Below are 18,769 nucleotides of genomic sequence, written 5' to 3'. Positions count from 1 at the left end.
AAGACAATCATGCCTTACTAACCCAGACAAGCCACATCACACGCTTAAATCCCTGTCTGTGACCCATAGGAGGGAACCTGGGGACCCTCTGAGTTGGTGGGGTTTTATGTTTATTTACCATTATTATTATCATCATTATTATGTTTTTAAGGGCTGGAAAGGGAGCTTAGAATCCACATGAGTAGTTTCACTGAAAACAGACAAGGTGAAGGAAGTACTCCAACTCCTCAGCATTAAAGAACTGTAGAACCCAGGAACACTTACCTGCCAGCTTCTGAACCAGAGTCACTTCCACACTGCTTCACAGGGAAGTCGCACCACCAGGGTTCTACTGTACTGAGAAGGCACCGCCAACATAGCTAGCTCATAGAGTCACTAAAACTATTTCACATAGATGGCAGAAAACACGAAGAAAAAACAGCCCACAGGGGAACACTAAGCCCACTTCCCCACAACAGCAGAAAAGCACCCTCAACAACCTGAGCCTCAGACTCCCCCAGGAAGGCAATTCCCCACAGCTCCTCAAGCTTCCTATATAGCAAAGGTCAAATGACCCACACCTGGCAGATTTCACTTCACAAGGGTGGAGCCAAGAGACCTTGTGGAATAGGCTCCTCTACCTGGCTTCAGTCTTTTAAGATCAATTGCTCCTTATCACTAATAGAAATAACCTGACAAGGGGCTTAGTGGTTAGAGTTGACCTAATGAATTAACTAGGAAAGGTGCACAAGGGTCGTATTTCTGTCAGTCATTCTGTCAGGAAAACTAGTACAGAGCCTGCTAAAATAAATAAATAAATAAATAAATAGATATACAGATAAAAAAATCAAAGAAATCAAAGAAAATGACCTTAAAGGCAAAATTGCTATCATAGATTTTCATCTGTCTAGTCACGACAGATAAAGAAAATAGCAATCAGAATGACTTTTCTTGGCATTAATGTTATTTAAATCTGCTTTTCTGAGATGTCTTCCTTATGCAGGACTTTTCAAAATCTAGCCCCGTGACCTCTGACTACACTATTTACTTCCGCTGCCTATAAGCTATCACGTATAAATGCCAGGATCCGGATCCTCACTCACTGTTCAGGTCAAGGACTGGGCTGAAGGTCTGGGCTTTGATTTGGTTACATGCCCACATTGCCGTTTCCTGGCAGGTCATGGGAAGAAGATTGGCTGGCTTGAGGGAGCTTATGTACACGTGGCTTTTAGGCTGCAGCCAAAGTGTTCCTCTAGATCTGGAAGTCTGAAGAGGGTTGCGGTCTCCAAGCTCAGATACAACCACGTGTTAGTCTGGCGCAACTGATTTTTGTGTTCCTTGCACTGGCTCTTCCTTCACCTCCTCTTCAGAGGCAAGGACAGGCGTCTCTTTTGTGCTCCTTTGTTAGTAAACAAACCAGGACAGATTAAAGCCTCTTTCTTCAAGTCAGTAAGATACTGGGCTACAGAGATGGCGAAGGGCCTAGAGGGGAAGACGTATGAGGGGCGGCTGAGGTCACTGGGCCTGTTGAGCCTGGAAACGAGGTGGCTGAGGGGAGACCTCGTCGCAGTCTACAGCTTCCTCGCGAGGGGGAGTGGACGGGCAGGTACCGATCTATTCTCTTCAGTCCCCAGTGATAGGACCCAAGGGAATGGCGTCAACCTGAGGCAGGGGAGGCTTAGGCTGCACATCAGGAAGAGGTTCTTCACTGAGAGGGTGGTTGCACACTGGAACAGGCTCCCCAGGCAAGTAGTCACTGCACCAAGCCTGTCGGCATTTAAGAAGCATTTGGACTTGTGCACTTAGTCACGTGGTCTGAATTTTTGGTTAGACCTGTGTGGTGCCAGGAGTTGGCCTCAATGATCCTTAGGGGACCATTCCAACTTGGGATAATCTATGATTCTATACCCGCCTTTGGTTTCAGTGAGAATTCAGGCCCTGAAATCAACCAAAGTTTCTTCTGGATGGTGTTTTTTCTGAATAGGATAACTTCATTTCCCTTTTGAAAACTTACAAGGATGTAGTAACAAAAGCAGAGGCAGAAAACAGCACCTGAGGCACAGGCTAATTTTCAGGCTGCAGCAGACTATAGGTATTGTTATAAATGACTGAGTCCCAAATAGGGTTACAATCAAAGTTTACAATTTATTAAAGGAATAGAGGTAAGCAAACAGCGCTGGGTGCGCCGGGAGTCTCTGCTCCACCAAGACGCATACCAGTTACATCAGGCGGCTGGTTTTTATGCTCCTAGGCTAATACATATTCATCGCCACTTTTGGAAAAGGCAGGGTTCTTATAATTAGTTTCCCGGCACCCGAACCATCCCACGGATGCATACGTATCAGTCTCTGGCAGTCCCTCTGGGGGTTGCTCGTACTGAAGGCTCGTAGTCTTCCTCCCAGGCTTCGTCCTTCGGTCGTTCCTCAGCTTCCCCCCACCACCACCCCGCTCCTTATTTAGTGGTCTCTGGGCCACATGTCAGAAAGTTGTGTCTCATGCAATAGTCAGCAATTAGCTCAAAAAACTCCCCCTTATGCTCTTATCTCCCAGACCCGAGTCTCAAGGTTTACCCTTCAAACCCTCTATCGACATGAACTGCTAGACCATTCTTTTGCAAGATACAAGAACTAGATACACTAACCACTCTGTTTCTCTTGGACTTGTGGTTATTTATACAAGAGGATGTAAGACAGAAGGTCACATTTCATGATGAGGCCCTAGCATTGTTCCGTATTGACACGAATCAGATGAACATATTTCACAGGATGATATTATCATTTCAGACAAATATGATCTATGTAGCGTGAAGTATTCTGGCATGCTTACACTCTGCCAAGGGCCTGAAAATGGGACCTTCATTTTAAGACTGCATGGAAAAGAAAACAAAACCAACAACAACACAGAAGGAACTTTTCCTTCACCTACATTTTATTATTATCTTGCAACTCCTGCAGGTGTCCACAAGAAATTTTGCCCCACCCCCTCCCCCCAGAAAACAAACAAACAAAAAAATACATTGTGGCACAGAGGCATAATTTCAGTTCACACCAGTAGATGTTCTTCTCACTGAAGCGCAGTTAAGCCCCACAAAGTGCCAAAAAACTGCCAAAACGTAATGTATTTACAAGTTACTTTTCTATGTTCACATTATTTACTTGTCTGGTCTTGCCTTCAGGGCTTGATCTGTCTTGGGGGGAGGAACGGGGGGGGGGGGGGTGGAACATGTAATGCCGTGCAAGGTTGTTTGGGTGTATGTCTGACAACATGACTTTAAAATTTTGAACTGTTTGTACAGAAGCAAAAGACAGAAGAGTACACTATCCCCAAGGGAAACGTGGAAACTACCCGTTGCTTCTCAGGTTAAAAGTAAAAGGTGTAAGCATCTGTTAAGGGGGAAGAAAAAGTGTAATCAGCGGTTTGAGTACAATTCTTACGCATACAGGATCGTTTTCCTCTCCAATTTCCAACTTGGAGTGCAACATTTTTCATCATGCTCTTAGAACAGGATTCTGATTCTAACAACGGTTCCTAGTGCAAATTTCCAGAGAAGAGAGATTTATTCACTGGTAAAAATATTGTAAAGCTACTTAGATTTGCCCAATTGTGGAAGCTTAAGAATGTTATGTTCTTGATGTAGTTTTCCTTCATCTTCTCTTCCCTTCCATGTTGTCTATGCTTTTGCTGTAATTGTCACGATCTTGTTCTTTCCAGTTAACTTGGGTATCTCTGTATTACCCTGCGTTACACAGTGTAACATAAGCAAAGTGACAGTTACACCACTTGGGATAAATATCATCCTGTACAAAAAGAATGTGCAATTAGTCTTGTTTAATTTGAGTATTTCACAGTGTAAATGCAAAGGGCTAAAATAACCACGCAATTATAGTTGGAAATGTTTAAGAAGTACTTCAAGTATTTTTGTAAAATAGATGACTGGAAAGCTGATAGGGTCCTCTGAGTCATACTATTCTGGTTATCCAGGAATCCAGAATTCAGGCTGCAGAAGTGTCCTTGATGTAGTTTTTGGAGCAGTTTGTTAAATTCATCACATTTTAATGTATTTACCACAAGAAAAAGATGAGGACTGAAAACCAACGGCAAGATCGTTTGCTAACTTGATGGTAGGACTTTAAACCTCTCCATGGTATGGATTGCTCTTTAGAGGCATGTGATCTATCTAAGGTAACCATTCAGAACTGTCCACCTATTCCTATTGGCGCTTTTGCACACCTGTGATTAGCACCACATTAGATACAGTTGTGTCTTAGATTGTAGGCATCACTTGTAGAATGGTTAAAAATAAAATTGCAATTCATACTGGTGCCTTCTTAGTTTCAAAACTATCATGAAAGCCATCTGTTCACACAGTACCGCTATACATCAGGGCTGGATGCTGGCAGGATGTGAATAAGGGTGCCATTGAACAGCACAATGTATCCTCTGTCGTACGACATGGAGAGCGCATCAATCTGTACAGAGCAAATGGGCTCAAGCAGGATCTGTAGCTCCTTTATGCACCCCCTGGTAAATCTATTCTTAACATAGTGTTTTGGAAGCAAAAATACTAAAAACGTAAGTGTATAGAGGCTTTCAAAAGGATGGCCTCCCTTTCTTTTTGGTCTGCAAAGCTAATGTTTATTATACTATTTTAGTTAAATACTTGCATGCCTGAGGCACGTCAGTGGATCTTGTCAAGTGGTTGGTGCTCTGTGAGACTCCCTACATATAACTCCATAAGCAGAGATTAAGTTAGTGGAAAAATGATATGTAAACAGAAAATACAGGAGCAGAAGATCAGTTTTGCTCAGATACCATAAAAGAGATGATAGGATCTGTGCTAACTCCCTTAAATACTTTTTTCTGCAGAAGGAATGTGATCCACAAAACAACCTGTGTGAAGGTTGGGTATAAAGTAGTGCCACCATCACGAACTTGGCCAAGTTGTCTTTCTTTTGAAAACAGGGGCCTGTGTATGGATGTGTTTGTCTCTCCGAAGAGTGCAGATTTTCTGAATGTCTAACGTATATGTAAGATCCCCGTGTAATTACAGAATCAAACGGAAATTTAATGCTTGCTTTCACCTACAGATGGATTGAATTCCTGCTGCTTGGCCCTTAGCTCAAGATCAATTTACTTTAAATTTGTGCAATACTTCTTCAAATACGTATTCCATGGAGGACTTTGTGAGGTGATACCTTATTACTCTCTCATCACAGCCTTTAAAATAGTAGCTCAGTACACATCTAGTCCTGAATATTAGAGTGTAGAGTGTTGGAATGGATGGTTTTATCAGGTTGAAAACCTGTTTAAAGTCTGCTTTGTTAAATGAATGAGGTAAAAGCAGGTATGTATACTATATAATAAATTGTGGTAACGTCTGAGCAGTGAGGTAAATGTCTCCCAAGACAGATACAGCTAGTGAATGATTTTAACTGGAATATAATTCATTAATGTGAGCAGGACAGCAGTTTGCAATAATATGACTGAAAGATTACCATGGAATCCAATACTGCTATTCATACTACCAATTCTGTGCTTCTTTGCAAATCTAAAAGAGACCGTCCCTTTGGAATGTTCTTCGATGTGTATTCACTTTCATATTTTTTATCTTCAAAAAATTGTTAAAGGAATTATTAGGTGTACCCTTACTTTTTGTTTCTCAAAAAGGCACCAAGTATGGAGATAGCTTAGGATGAGAAGAGTGCTGATAACACCCTGATGTTTTAATTGTTGCAGAGCAGTGCTTATACCAAGCCAAGGACATCTCAGCCTTTTGCTCTGTCCTGCCAACGGGCAGGCTGGGGGTGCAGTAAGAGCTGGGAGGGGACAGACCCAGGACAGGTGACCCAAACTAGCCAAAGGGGTATTCCATACCGTATGGGGTCATGATAAACAATATATAGGGGTGGCTAGCTGGGGGGAGGGGGCCGGACTGCTCGGGGTAAGGCTGGGCATCGGTCAGCAGGTGGTGAGCAGTTGCATTGTGCATCACTTGTTTGTACATATTATTACTTTCGTATTATCACCATTGTATCATTATTATTATTATTGTTATTATTATTTTTGTTATTATTATTTTCCTGTCTTATTAAACTGTCTTTATCTCAACTCACGGGCTTCACTTTCCATTTCTCTCCCCCGTCCCAGAGAGGGAGCGGGGAGGGTGAGCGAATGGCTGCGTGGTGTTTAGCTGCCGGCCGGGTTAAACCACGACAGTTTGCAAACAATTTTTTTTCCCTATGAGTTGTGAAGAAAGCATGTAATTTAACTATACATCTTAAATAGTTCAGTTGTGGCACTTCTGGGTAAACCAAGTCAGGACAATTTGGATGCTAAGAAAGAACTGCATAACATGTTTTTCACATTGGTGAGTCCTAGACTGTAGTCTGTCAGCATATGGCAAGAAGTCAGTTGCTGAATTAGAAATGTATTTTACTTCCAATATCTTTACAGTGTTTTCAAAAAAGGAAGTATGTTTGGCAGGTTATATGGTATATTCTCAGAGGTGATCATCTGTGTGTCCAGAAGATTCATGTACCTGTGTTTTTATGTGCCAGTATTTGTGTAAGGGGAATCTTTTTTATTTACTTGTATCTGGCAAACCTTGCTTAGATTTGTAAAAATTCATGTGGGTCTCTGGTGGCATATCATTGCTAAGTGGTGTTTCAATAAATCTGTATTTTATTCTGGTTAATCAGTACTTTTAAACTCCCTGTCATAGGTTCTGGGGAACAGTATTCTAGGAAGAGATGTCCTATTGGTTCATGGAGTTAGATACAGCTATAGCAAAACCCTGCAGGAGTATTCTGCAGGAATTTATGCGGGAGGAACATATCTCAGGGAGTAAAACAGTTTGCCTCATGTTTGTTAAACTCCCTATCAATAGAGAAAATAACTAGGGAAAGCTGTGACTTTGTTCAGTTTTGAAATATGAAATTCTATCATATTTTAAAGATAGTCTCATATGGGCTTGCTCTTACTAAGTAACATTCATACTACTAGATCATCTGTGAATTATAACAAACAAATGAAAGATTATGCCATTATCAATTTCCAGAAAATATCCATATCAATAACCATATCACTATCCATAAAAAAAATACTAGTTTTATTTCTTTCTTAAGGATGGCCCCCTGAATTAGATGTTGTCACTGGGATTTGCTAACTGTGTAGCTATAGACTTTGAAATTTTGGTATCAAGCACAGATGTGCTGAGATACAGTCACAGTCTAGGTCATTGATGAATATTCAGGAATTACTGACCTAAATACTTCCTCAAAGGTAGAATAATGGAAGGAAATAGATACTTTATTGCAGCCCGTGCTATTCTGTGCTAGTTCTTACCTCTTCCAAATTGTAGAAATAAATGTTGCCTCCTGTCCCAAGGAAAATCATCTTGCCTATCTTTTACACTTTACCTACATCAAATCTTCTTTTGATGAAGAGCTCATTTGCAGTTGATGGACAGTTGCAACACACCTTATGCACGCCAGCTGAGAAATGAATGTCATGCAAGGTTGAAAGTGTGATGAGAATATGTCCTATTACAATAATAATGGGTAAAATTGCACTTTTTTGATTAACTTCGTATGATCTAGAGCTTCTCACCTTCCTCTTCTCCTTTCAGGCCCTTTTATACGTGATCACCTTTACAGTGCCAAGTTCTATATGATAGTCTATGTCCCCTTCCATCTGAAAACCAGATTCTGTGGCAATCAGCATATGAAATAAATTACTTACTTAGTTTGAGTGCCTTTGACTCCCTTTCACCTGAAAGCAGCCTATGAAATTGCGTCTTTTTGGATCTGTTGGTAACATATCACCATTCCTCTTTGATACACTGGATAACAGCATAACACAGATCCTTGGGAGTCTTAACCAGAGCCCCAGGTTTCAGCGTAGTTGTCTCTACTGATCAGTTGCTCTTCTTAGATTCTCACAATATTAGTATCTGCAACACAACCACCTGTTCTAGCTAGATACTTGGTACACTTTGGGAAGTGATACTTTTTGGTATTTTGCATTTTTCGTCTTTTTACTCTGACAAAAAATGTTGACATTCCTTTTATATTGTAATACCAAGACAGTTATGAGAAAATGCTCGGGATTCACTTCCATGGTACATAAACAAAATTTGTAATATTAAAATTTAATTCCATTTCTATTACTTCAGTCTTCAGGGTCATACAGAACTTTGTGTATGCTATTCCAATCATCATACAGACTGGTGCTGCTTTAACGTCAGCAAACATTAGTAAATGTGTTTTTTCTGTCCATGTCATCAATGAAAATATTATGGCAAGATGCATTCTAAAATGCATCCTTGAAGAACTCCTTTAAGACTTGTCCTTTGTCTGAGCAGTTCCCCTGTCAGTGCAAATCACTGCGCTCCATTTAGCCTGTTTCTTACCAATCTCACATTTCTTGTGTTTGTTTCCTTCACCACGTCTAACTAACACTCCATGCAGAGCAAGGCAGTGTCTGGAAATAATGGAGGCTGCGAATAGGTACTTTTCTCTCAACAGTATTTATTGGAGTAAACATTTGTGTACAGGGAATGACGAGGGCAAATTTCCCTGTTAGAGTTGTTGTTGTGTTATGCGAACATCAGGTTTTTAGCAGTGCTGGTCACATTTCTGTGCGGCTGCCTTCATCACTATCAGATTGTTGTAGCATCTAGCCTTGTTTTTTCCACGCTGTTATTTAGGAAAATCATTCTGCCTCATGGCTCTGAATTACTGAAAATACATTATTTTGTCCCTCGGAATCTCTTCTCTTTCTCAACATAGATATGGGCTCATCTAGAGCCTTAAAAGTACTTAGTTTTAATAGTGGTATAGTGTAAGAAATGATTTAGTGTTATATCATTTCTCATACCTATGCTCTGCTGCCTTAGCTCTCTGATACTCAAGCTCAGTCTGTCCATGCATGAACACTTAGGATTTTTCCTCCACATAAGATGGGACAATCTATGAGAGAGTCTGGCAACAGTGGTTGGTTTGATTTCACAAGCATGTTAACAATTAGATAATAACATTGTTTTGTGGTTTTCTTCTCTTTTAACAGGATGTCTCCTCTAGTAAGAAGTAGTACTCTGACATCATGGTAGGCTGCAATCCAGCGGTGTTTCTGTTCTTACCATGTGCATTAATCTTTCCTGTGACTTTGAGTTACTCTGTTCCCATTTCGTGTGGTTCAGTTTTTTCTTTAATCAGATGGGGCTTCCTAAGCCTGATCACCTTGTCTTTCCTTCAAAAGATAAATGATTTACATTTAATACATACTGCATGACATATATATGATCTTTTCCATCTCATCTATATCCAACAGCAATGCTCTTCTTTTCAAATGGTGATTGAGGGAGGATCCCATGAACTAACACAAACCTACAAATGCTCCTGATAGCTGGCACTATTCAGTAGCTCACTTGGATTCTTAAGACAAAGATTAATGGAGAAGCCTGTGGCTTTAGGAAATTTTATTGATCAGCTCTTGGAGCCAGCCAGACCACCAGCATGGGTCCTAAAAGAACCTTTTCCCCCACAGCAGAACACCCCTTATGCTAAAATGGAGGCACTCTGGTTTCCATTCATATTCAGTATTTCTCTCTGTCTTGTGCAATCAATTCAACTATCTTGTTCAATAACTTTCTTTTACTGTCCAATTATGCAATGACAAAGGTCTTTAAGGGCTACTTATAAAACAAATAACCTTTCCCAGAACCAAGATTTGAACTCAAAATTAACAGGAAAAAGGCAGGAGCTGAAATTAGTCTAGAAACAGAGTTCATGTTTTTAACAGGGACTGTAATTAGCCAGTAGAGAGGCTTCTGGTAGGAGTAGCTGATCCATGGTCATTAAAATGTCAAAGACTTACTGTGTTTTGTTTGTTTCCTTGTATTTAATATGAGCCATATGGCAATGAACAATACTTCATTTTGAGTATCCAAGAAGGGGAATGCTTACTAACAAAGGCTTTATAGTAGCATGTGTGAAAGAGGGCTTTCATTATAGTCATAGGGTTAATTTGTATGGGGTAATGTTTGGTCTTTGTTAGTCTGTCTAATATTTTAACAATATTTTAATGAAACCTTGAGCCAGATGTCAATGTAGTTGACCTAGTTGCTTTTCTTTTTTTGATTGGTTTTCAGTAAAATATTGAGGAGCAAAAAAATGAAAATCTAACAAAGGGGAATGACAATGATCGTCATTGATTTCAATGGGGTCACAGTGTTATGGAGCAATTGTATGTTCAGCAACTGAAGGAGTGAAAGATAAATAGATTTAAGTTTACCTTAAAATTTGAATGTAACAAAGGCAATTACTATTGCATCTACAATTCCATCATGTACAGTGGGTTATAATATTTTATAATAGATAGGAAAAAAAATACAACTTTTGTAAAGCAGAAATTGCCTTTCTGCTTTCTTCCTGGCTAATAGGATTTGATAGTCAAAAGCTGGTCCCAAATCTGTCATTGCTAAATCAAGGCAAAATTGGTACCAGTCATTATGTTTATTGTTCCCTACTGTGGTCATAACTATTCTTAGCCCTTTGACTAGAAATGCACAGAGAACATTAATCCGTGCTCATTACGTGCAAATTGTAACTGTCTCGAATCCTTGAATTGGTTGCAGCTGGTGAAGGAGCATAGACCTGACCTGTCAGGGCACTTAGGCCTTAACAGCTCTGAGCAGCCTCACCTGTGGCTTCAGCCTCCAACCCTGTTTGTGGCACCAGGAGCCTGATTTCAGTTCGTCCTGCAGCCTTCAGTCCCTGTCTGAGTGAGCTATGTTGGAGGGCTGCAGCTCTCTATCTCAGGCATAGCCCTGCCTATCCATGGGTCCTCTTGATCTAGACCCTAACCTAAGCACTGATTTTCTGGCCTGGCCTCAGCCTTGTGCCTTATCCTGAAGAACTTGTTTGAGGATCTGGACTCTTGGTTGGAACTGGCCACCAGCTCTAGGTCTGCCCTGCCCTGTCCTTCTCACTTGGGTACTGCAGGGATGGGCTTCAGGTGGCAAGACTCCTGCCCCTGAGCAGAGTTTGTGATATGCCTTCCTATCCCTAGGGAGCAGCCAGCCCTTGCTGTACCCACATCTGACTCTTTCAGTAGATGGCAATAAAAACTTAGAATCTGCTCCTGTTCCAGTTGACAAAGGGACGTTGGGATTGCGGCTTCAGTCAGTCCCTGTATGAGCAGAAAGAAATCTGAGGCAGTGTCAGCTGTAGTTGGATTCTGGTCACAAGAAGTGGTTATATTTAATGGTGTCATGCACGTGAGTCTGTGGTTAAGGAGCTGTTACGGAGCTTCACTTGGTTGTATGCATTAGAATAATGAACTTGTTTGGGACTGTTTTTAGCAGACTTAAGGTGATATCCAGGCCTATTGCAAAACAAGAAGCTTTTATCAGGCTGTCAATTCTTTGCTTCAGAATAGTTGATATGGCATGACATACCTACCCTTGATGGCTGGATGGCTTATTACTGCATTCTTGATTTACAAAGCCTTTAAAATCTCACTGCTGTCAGACCCTTGAATGCCCTTGTGGATGGGTAACAATTTGATTTCTGTGGCTTTTGGAGAAATCTAACTTCTAATTATTCTGCACAGCATTCATATTGTCACCCTCCTCCTTCTTATTATGTGTATAACATTTTTTGTCTTCAGACTCTTACATCTAGTAGTGTGTGACTCATGGCCCACTGTAGCTCAGTAAAATGTCAGCTATGAACATGTTGCACAATGAGCCCGCCTTGCGCTTCTTTGGTGCAGTATTTATTATTCACCTCTCGCTGGAGTCAATGGGAGGATTCCCATTAGGCTCCAAAGGCATTTGGAGCAGCTTTGAGTTTGCCTTTAGTGCGCCTGACTACTGAGCAAGCAAAATGAAGGCATGTTTGTAGGCTGGGAAGGCATCTCTTTTATAACTTCCATGTAGCCACAACTTCTGACAAAGGTGGAAGTTTAGCATACTCTGGTAGAAAGACTTCGTACCCAGGGCCTCTGAAGAGCTCACAGGTTTTCACATGGGTTAACCACCAGTTCTATTAAGAATGTCTCATCTATTTCTTCTTCCTGATCAGGAAGTCTGTAGCAGACACCCACAGTGAAGTCACCTGTGATGGTCTGCCCTGGACACGAATACAAATTAAACACTTACCTGTAAACTTTCAGCTGGGTTGTATCCATCCCACATGGCAGACCTCCACGCGTTCCCACTAAACTCTCATATAAAGGGCAATTCCCCCTCCTTGCCTTCCCCATCTCTCCTTCCTAAAGATCCTCCTTTCCTTTCTGAATTTTAACTCTCATCAGTTAGATTTTGTTCCTGTTAGTTTAATTCCTCAAGTGTCTCCCTATCTACCTTCCTCTGCCCTCTCTTCTTCTTTCACCATTTTGACTGGTTGGAGTCTTCACATCAGTTGGTTTCTGCAGCCACAGAAGACCTGTACCTCAGTAGATACACTGTGATGCCATTCCCCTAGTCCCTCAGAAATCATATATATATTTTTTCCCCTCTCTTGTCTTCAGTGGCCTTCAAACTCTCACTGTTGCCTCTCCTTTTCTGTTATATTTGTTGTTTCTTGTTTTCAGTGGAACAGACTCCACAACTACCTTCTACTTTCTGGTATTTCAGTGTTCAGGTGGATACCTAGAATTCAGTTCATGCAGCCACAGCTTTGCTGCAGGTGCTACTTCTGCATTCACTACTGAATAGCGCTTAGTGGCTACTATGAACTATTTATTTCACAGCTGGGAAATATGAGCAGAAGGAACTGAGCTCAGTGAGCATAGGTTCAGAATGGCCTTCTCTCTGGACTGGCCAAGAACAAACGAGAATTACATAAAGAAAAGTCAACAGATAATGACTGTGCCACAGGGAAGTCCTGACATGGTAAGTTAGATGGACTTCTCACCTTGGAAATCTGTGCTCCACTGCCTGCTTGTCGTAGAATCGGCACTTCTAAGGCAATAGCCTGACTTTTCTAGGCAGCAGCCTAATTGTTTTTTTTCCTGCTTGATTTAATGAATATTGAGCTGAAAGTGGGCTTGTTTCTGTATTTGCTTTGAATGCAACAGTAAGATACACTAATGTTACACTCACATCTGCTGGTGTTAGTTCAAATTACCACATAATAGACCTAACGCTTGATTTCTGACTGGAAGTTCATGAATGCTCATTGAAGATTATCAGTTTCTCTACTGTCAAATTAAGCTGAAATAAATTGAAAAGGCTTACCTTCTTTCAAGGTAATCTTACCTGTCTGTTTTCCTGTGGTCTCTGTGTTATTACTTAAGCTGCTAACTAAAATTATGAGGACATTGTTGCATTCTTAAGCAGAAAAACAAACAAACAAACAAAAAAAAAACAAAAAACACAGGATGTATTATACCAGCCAAGTTAATCTCTATTGTGCTGGTATGAAGATGATCTAAAATAAAGGTGTGATCTGGGCTTGGTTTTCAAAGAGTTCTGTTTCTTCTTGCACCTGACCACTATATATGAAGTCAAAGAAGTCACATGTCCAATTTGTCTTATGCAATGTACCTTTTTAAAGCCATCAAGATCATTTGGTATGACAGCGCTGACCCATGCCATTCTGTGTGGGCTTGCTCGTTTGGCAGAGCTGCACAATAGCTGTGATATCCCAGCAGGCTTTTTGCTGGATATCACAGCAAAACAGGAAGCCACTGGCTCAATTTCAAAGCAGGGGGAGAAAATAACATGGAAAACTAGCTTAAAATGATTTACAAGACAAATATGCAAATGTTCAGAGCAGTCACCATATGAATTTAACCCATTCTTGTAAGTTTGCTTCTATTCCTAAAATGGTTAAACTGAATATTTTAGTTCTTTGTTATCCCTTTGACTGAATTGCTAATATTTAATCAAGAACACCTTTCTGTTGTAGGAGTTGATAGCTCCCTTAAAATAGCATTTGCTGATGATATACCATTACCATAGCACAAGTAAGTAGTTTGAGTCCATTGTTCCCAGCTAACTGAAGTTCTTCACTAAGCCTTGAAAATGTAGAATAAATTCTTCACTGAAGTTGATGAAAATTGAGACTACCTGTGCAGAGCTACGTGGAATTAACAGAAAGATAACAGAGTGAAGAATAAGGCTCAGCGTTTCTGAAGGGAGGTGACATTTTTGCTTAAAAGATTGTCAGTTTTTATAGTCATTTATGACTGATGCCCAGAAGACAAACGCCTAAAATTAAATGCTTCAGATTTGCAAGCGACAATGAGTCATGGGTAAAAGTACAGAAAAGTAGCAAAACCAGCAATGACAGAAAGTGGGTTGTAAGAATAAAACAAAATCTGAGATCTGCTGACTGAATGCTCCTTAGTTAATGTCATTTCATTTCAGTTTTCTAGAAAGATGTTGAGTTTCAGCTTTCGATATTATCCGTACCAAATAATACAAATAGTTTGTTATCCAAGGTGACAAGATATTCAAATAAGGGAATCTACAGTACATGCGAAAAATCAATCATCTATTTAGAAAACAAACAAACAAACAAAACAAAACACTTTTTTGAAGGACTTATGTGTTTCTCAAGTATAATGGAACCTCATTTTAGGTGACTTTATAGTCATTTAAACTATTTATTAACTATGTTATAGCTACTTATTAACTATTATTGTTAAGGTATTAAAAGTAGTCTTATTTAGTGCATCTGTTCTTTGTTCTTTCTCCCAAAGTTCTTAGTTTGATCTTTGAAGTACTCTGAATGAGATCCAGTCACACAGGTGGCCTGACCCACTATTAGCCTAGTACTGGCACATCAGGTGAACGATAGTGATCAGACTTATCATGGGGAACAGCAGGATCATATCGCAGTGCATGTTTTTCTCCTCTGGAAAGGTGGAGCAGCTGGCAGTCACGTCTCTGGGGATCAAAGCAGGATGCAGATGGGAGGTACGGTGGCAGCCGTTTTTGCAAAGATTGCCTTCACCAAGGTTAGAAGATGAAACATGAACAAAGCAATTTCTGCATGAGCACATCTTACTGCCCTACAGTCAAGCTTCTTTTTCTTTTAGCTACTTAAAGATGTGCTTAATAAAATAATCATAGGATCATTCTGGTTGGAAAAGGCCTCTAAGATCATCTAACATTCCCTCATTTAGTGTCTGATATACTGAGAACATATGTAATGAAATCAAAATACATTTAAAAAGAAATACAGTTTTAAAACTGGACTTCCTACCAAAATGGGAAAATCACAATTTAGCTTTTGACAACAGAGGCCTGTATAATAAGCCCTGCTGTTAAACTTTCCTGTTTGATTACAGTGTCTTTGTCAGGGTGGTTTCATGGATGCTGAATATATGCAGGATGTATTGCTGAATATTCTGTCTCTCTTTGTATACCATAGGAAACCCCAAATTCTTAATTTTACCACGTTCAATGATCTTCAGGAGGAAGTATAGTTTCTATCCCATGTCACAATAAAAAAAGTTAATTTTCAGGATATATGATGGAAAAGAAGGAAAAGACACTGTCACTGAGGAGGGGAGATTCTGTATCTGATAAATCAATGCCTGCCCTTCTGTTGTGACTGCTCTATGCCACACAGAGCAGTTGGAAAGCAAATACAGAGACCAACGTGATTTGAGAGGATTCCTTATGAATAGAACCAAAATTATGCACTTTGCCATCTGCTTCTCCCTTTTCTTCTGGTCCTTTCTCTTACTGATTAGTGACCCCAACTCTGCTCCCTGGTGAAAAAATGAGTGCATTTGTCAACCTCTTGTCCACATGCTTCCATTAACTAGAGCTGCCATTACCTGAGTGGAGATGGTGAGAAGCAGGCTGTTAGCATCTTCCTTTAATCAGCAAGAGAAGCTGCCCGTCTCTTCCAGTTAAATTAGGATAGGAACTAGGGTTAGAACTTAGACTTTCCTCCTTTATTGATTGAATATATTTACATTGGAGCTAGAAATGACTTTTTACATACTTAATTTTTAAGACACAACATTGAAATAATTTGTAAAAGGCTGCTTCTTTTAGTAATGTATCTTAGTGAAGTCACCCTTAGCATTGGGCACTTTATTTCTGCAGAGAACTGAAAATCAAAAGTAAATGGTAATGCCTCCTGCTGGCCCGCTGATAAGAAAAGTCATTGTAATTTATCCTGCAGCAAATAGCAGAAGCTCAATAGAGAAGATGTATAAAGTACCTTCCAGTGAAGGCTTGCTTTATCAAAACTTGAGAGTCTTGGTGTTTAGGACACCTATCTGTCATCACGCTGTGGAGTAGGCAGCTGAGCTGTACGCACATAATCACTTGTACCCACCTAGAGCAATCACTCTAGCAGGGTATGTGATGGCATCCAGGAGTCTCAGCCCTTAGAAAAGGTGATTAAAAGGAAAGAGTAAAACATGTTGCATGAAATAAAGATTTAAATACAGGTGTACTGACTTACTTTTCCAGCTTATAGCTGCCAGTTCTGGCCTGCTGGCAGGAAGATGGTATTTCTTTTTTTTTTTTTTTTTCTTTCTCTCTTAGTACTGAAGGTCTTTAATTTTCTATCTCTATTTTAAACGACATGGCTCTGGCTGACAGAGGATCTGGGAATAAACCAAATTAATTTACAGGCCACAGAACTTCACAGTGTTGTGTTAATTAACACTAAAACCACAGGGGGAATAAGCGAAACAAGCAGCTAGCTGAAAGAAGGTGCACAAGCACACATCGAGAGAGATATGACTGTAAACTGAGAGCTACAATTGGTTTCATCAGGGAATGAAAATAGGCTAAATTTCAGTACTTCTGAAGTCCTTTCTAATTCCTTAAGAAGTCCCAAACCAAACCACAAATCATCTGAAGAACAATGATAATTCTTCAAACAATGTTGCTGGAGTAAAGGACTATTCCAGGAGGAAAGGACACATCTTTTCAGTTTGACCCCGCTTCTGATTTATAATCCCTTCAATAGCCATGTGCTAGCTGCAATGTAAAAGAATCCCCTACACTTCACAGCCTTTTGTGGTGCTGTGGATGCTCTCACAGTAACATCTGTATTTAATTATTAGAGTCCTAATCCTTCAGTTTTTGAAGGAATAAAACATTTTTGGTTTCAGCAGGAATATTGAGACAGGGTGTGATCAGCTTTGTCACCAAATAACTGTCTTTGTAGTAGGGAATATCTAATGCTGATTTAAGTTCACCCTGTAGCATTTCGGTTTGGTGGTACACCTACTACACAGCTTTCTTTAAAACAACATATTTCTGAACTTGCCTTGGGACTATTTCTTGCTCTGCCACTTCTTTATTCTCCTGCTTATGGGCCAAACTGCAAATCCTTAGGTCTTCTGTCCCTATGGACAGAATTAGGAATTTTAGGGATCTACTGAAAGTCCTTGATTTTTGCGCTGTTGTATACAAGAGTTGTCGATTAGATTCAGGCCCAGTGTTATCCTTTTATCAAAACAGTGTGTAGTGCCTGGTCCTTTGGGGAAAGACGTAAGAGTTAAGCAGACTACTCCTGTACTGAATCTCCCAATCTTTATTCAGAGATTGACCAAATCTGTGAATGTACGGCATGTATTGGTTGGTATAATGCCCTTTCCAAAGGCTTTATCAGTCTTAAGCTCCCACTTGATGCTTTCAGTGGAATGTAAACTTTCAGTCTAACTTTTGGACATGACTAAATATCTGGCAGCATCTTATAATGAGTTCCTTAGTTTAATTTCTGTTTTTGTGAAAACAAAAACATCAAAACAACATCAGTTGGGAATTCACCTTCCTTTTGGTTTGATTGTCCACGTCCTTTGGTTGTCCTTGATGCCACATAGTACTCCTGTGCCTGATGTAAAGTACAAATCCTTACGGAATCTCTTCCTGTGATAACTTTCTCTGGATCGTTCCATCGTATCCATAACCAAATACTTCTGATTCTGCTACATATTTTTACAGAGTATCGTTGCACAGAATATACCAGGCAAGACTGTACTGTCGATTCAGATCAAGTTATTCTCTGAAGCACTAGTAGAATTTTAGGATTTTTTTTTCCTTTTAATGTGTTTTGATTGGTTTTCTGTAATAACATGCAGATCTCTTTGGATGTACTTAATCTATACAGATAGTTTATATATTTCTCTTAAGTGTTTATGCTATTCAGTGTGCTTATTAAATACTTAATTACTTTTGTTGTCATAACGGTCTTGTTTAGGTCCTTTGGTATTTTCCTACTGTTTTCTCTAGGCATTACAAACTTAAGTAACTTGGTATTACATGACATTTTGCAACCTTGCAATTTTTTTTTTTTTATTGCAGCATTTCATATTCCCTTTAGTAATTCAGTCATTTTTATATATAAACCACATCTGTACTTTCAAATACATTATTCAGTCTTGATGACTTAATGGTTTCAAATTACCAATTTGCTTTTTCTTCTATACCCCTTTTCCTGAGTCTACCTCTCTTTGTTCAGTCTGTCTCAGTTCAATACTTTCCTAGTGGCTGGCACCTGGATGTTTTATATATTTGAACAATCCAATGAATGCCTGAATCATGCTTGAATGTGACAAGACAAAATCCAAATTGGTAGCTTCTAGCAGGCATTCTAGCAATGACCCAGGCTGTGTTTACAAAGGTGTGTTTCCCTCATTTTGGATTTATAAAAGGAAGCTTACACAAGGTGTCAAATGGGTTTATCCCTGCAGATTTTATATGAGAAAGACCCTTAGATTTACCCTTGATTTAGCTGAACTAGATAGAAATTAATTAATTAATACATCATTTTATGTATCATTAATATGTCATTTTATGTCACTA

At 39.8% G+C, this 18,769-nt stretch overlaps 1 long non-coding RNA gene across 2 annotated transcripts in view; it reads left to right on the top strand.

Moving 5' to 3' along the window:
• The window catches only part of LOC119716947 (uncharacterized), a 103,815-nt gene that overhangs the window by 11,932 nt on the left and 73,114 nt on the right, over positions 1-18,769 (top strand). The window lies entirely within an intron of this gene.

This window comes from Anas platyrhynchos, chromosome 4 (assembly GCF_047663525.1).
Source record: "Anas platyrhynchos isolate ZD024472 breed Pekin duck chromosome 4, IASCAAS_PekinDuck_T2T, whole genome shotgun sequence".
Taxonomy (NCBI): Eukaryota; Metazoa; Chordata; class Aves; order Anseriformes; family Anatidae; genus Anas; species Anas platyrhynchos.
The sequence above is the reverse complement of the archived record's forward strand: the minus strand, read 5'-3'. Positions and strand labels throughout refer to the sequence as shown.